The sequence below is a fragment of the Pseudorca crassidens genome, chromosome 3 (assembly GCF_039906515.1).
Source record: "Pseudorca crassidens isolate mPseCra1 chromosome 3, mPseCra1.hap1, whole genome shotgun sequence".
NCBI lineage: Eukaryota > Metazoa > Chordata > Mammalia > Artiodactyla > Delphinidae > Pseudorca > Pseudorca crassidens.
In genome coordinates this window covers 65,964,543-65,967,722 of record NC_090298.1, presented here as the reverse complement: position 1 = coordinate 65,967,722, position 3,180 = coordinate 65,964,543, and the positions used below count along the sequence as shown (strand labels likewise).

The 3,180-nt window shown below is 37.2% G+C and overlaps 1 non-coding gene across 1 annotated transcript; it reads right to left on the bottom strand.

The window, feature by feature from the left end:
* Nucleotides 1-994: 994 nt before the first annotated feature.
* LOC137222830 (U6 spliceosomal RNA) lies at nt 995-1,101 on the bottom strand. The gene has a single exon (XR_010942621.1). It is a non-coding gene; the product is annotated as a U6 spliceosomal RNA (small nuclear RNA).
* Between the last annotated feature and the right edge of the window lie 2,079 nt (nt 1,102-3,180).

The window sequence follows — 3,180 nt, the reverse complement described above, 5'->3', positions numbered from 1 at the left end:
TTATTTGCCTTTATGTCCTATAAGAAAGTCCCTTTCAGCAAGATATCTCTTGCTGACGATCAGGCTATTGTATATGGTAGTGAAAAAACATTGCCTTAGGAGTCAGAATCCTAGGTATTAGTCTCAGACCTCCTATGGCTAATCTAATCCCTGAGCTACTTTTTAAAAGCCTAGACCAGCAATAGACATTTTTAATGCTACACATGTAATTTATGGGTACTAGAAGGAGACAGCCAAAACTCCCCTTTCGTCTAATTTTTTAATATTAATGAAAAAAGCCTAGAATTAAATTATTTACTTGACACTACTTGGTTCACTCTCATAGGCCTAATTATCTCCTCAATTCCTCTTCTCAGCTTCACTTGCTGTGGTGCTGTCAGCTGTCTGCACAGGGTAGCCTGTTTCTACTCCTGGGCCCAGAAAACTCAATCACAGAGCCAGGGAGAACCACCTGCTTTCATTCATTAGATGTATTATAATTTAAAGTATTGTGAAATGAAGAAAGCTAAACCTATGTTCTACTGTAATTAAAAGAAAAAAATTAAAATCTAATGGAGATATTTTGAGTGTTTTGTGTTATTGTACTAATACAGCATCTCTTTAAAGTTGACCATTAATACCCAGGAAAAAAATGAGGAAATAATTATTGTTATTACTTATTAGGTGAAATCTCAACTTAGGATCACAGACATGGTTACTGCGTTAGATCATCATATTTTGATTAATCTCTCTCGCCAACCAGACTCTAAGCCCCTGGATGGCAGTTCCATCCCAGTGTGTACCAACCACAGTCTGATGACATATGAACCATCATAGAAGATTTTGAAAACATTGAAAATATTCTTTAGTGATAATAAAGGGCAAGAAATGAAAAACTTTTATAAAAATTAAAATAAATAAACTCAAGTGGCATGTAGAAATTAAGACTGCATTTTTTTTTTTTTAAGTTTGGGTGATATGTATGTAATGATCAGTGGGACCGCTTTTTTTTTTTTTTAATATGGAATGCTTCACAAATTTGTATGCCATTCTTGCACAGTGGCCATGCTAATCATCTTTGTTTCCTTCCAATTTTAGTATATGTGCTGCCAAAGCGAGCACAGTGAGACCTTTATTTCAACTCAGTGCCTGGCACAGAATGGGCCATCAGTACATGCAGTTTTAATTAATGAAGATGGTTGATACACTGATACTCACTTGGCATAAGGCATAGTATATTCTCATCACCCTATAAAATATAAGTCAACTAGCAAACTCCTCTTGATTTTAGTTTTATTTTTGGTCACAATATGTTATAGGTAAACTGATCCTTTTTTAAAAAAAAATATGAATCACAAGGTAAATAATAGAATGGAAAGACTTGTACCAATTTCCAAACCCTATTGAAGGAGGAGGGTGAAGGGTTCATAGGCAGAACCAGTGCTGGCTCACAGCAGACATCTTCCAGGGACCCCTTTATTTTCCCTTTACCTCCTCTCTTTTCTCCTCCTTCTTGTGTGACAAGCCTAGTAATTGAGGACATTTCTATGTATAAAAAGAAGCTAATCATTTTGGGAATCAAAATATCTTTAAAACTGCAAGATGAGCAGATCTGAGCTTTGCTAAGTCCGTCCACAGGTCAGCCACTAAATACTGGCCACAAACTTACAGCCAGATGAGAAATGCAGGCTAGAAGGGACAATTTAGGGGACTGGGAAGGTAAGTCAAGGACTTTTGCTCTAACCAGTAGAGGGATGGGGTGGGGGGTGAATCGATTTGAAGCAACCCTTGTCTGGGATTGTGGAAATGCGCAAGACAGTCATGTTTAGGGGAAATTTCACTTGGCATCTGGCCATGGTTATTTTGGGCCCCATCATGCTAGGCTTTTCAATCAGAATGAGTCACTTTCCTGCAGAATTTAATATCTGTAAAGCAATCATAACTGCTTGTCTGGTGGATATACACTAGAGGAAGATGGGCCAAGCTACTTAAGTATCTAACAAATACTTCTGTCACTTTTACTTCCCTCACAGTTTGAGTCTGCAGGTTTCTACCTGCCTACATTTATGATAACATAGTGAAAAATAGCTCAGGTTCTTTAAAAAAAGAATAGAGCGGCCTGAATGTAATACTGACTTCATCTGAATACTTGTCTTCAACCATTTAGCCCCCTTTGGTGATCTTTCCTCCGAGTGAAATAGTTGACAGCAAAGAAAGGCCTCCAGTTTCAACATGTTCACCTGTTCACTTTTGTCTTTGAGTCTGAGGTTTGCCCTGACACAACGAGCAAACACATAGAGGTTCAGAGACTAAGAGATATTCTTAGGAAGAGACAAGTATGAAAACTGCTATTTATTTTAAAAGGGCAGGTTGAGGTTGTGTGTCTTCTGTGTTTGGGAGACACACGTCAATCCTGCATGCAGAAGAAGCATGATTCTGTAGAATTAGCGTTTCACAAAGCAAATGAAAATACTGTCATTTCAAAGTTTGGCATTTTGATAACTAAAAGTTCTTTACTTAAGTGAATGAGTTTTTCTTTAAAAAATGAAATTAACCTGATAATGATTTCCGTATCTTTTTTGTTCATTTACATGTATAATGTGAAGAATTACCATCTATTTAGCTCTAGTGGGACTCAGGTCCTTTAGAGACCTTTACATACTGATTTTCTCTGCTCTGTTTCCTCTTCAAGTATTTATCAAAAGACACTGGCTTGTTAATTAATCTGCCTCTTTCTCCTCTATGCCTCAGAGTGTGATTCTCAAAGGAAGGTTCAATATCTCCTGCATTTGAATAACCTGCACAATTTATTCAATGCAGATTCCTGGGCCACATCTACTGAATCAGTTTTTCTGAGCTCAAGGCCCAGAATTTTGTATTTTTAATAAACTCATCAGGTGATACACACTAGAATTTCAAAATTCTTTCATATTGGGAAAACGTATCTTCCAAGGAGTGGCAGCTTTAATGTAAAAGTGGGGCATGGGCAGGGAACTCAGAGCTTTTTGGCCAAGGGGACACAATCACGCTTCAAGAAGTTTTATACACTTGCACATTAAAAATGAACAGTTCTAATAGTATCTGGGGGGCACTTATCATACTGGTAACTTACTGGCAGGATTAATTGAACTGGGATAGATGCTCAACTTAGAAATACATACTTTTCCTTATGGGAAGTTTAAAAGTGACATAACATGACTT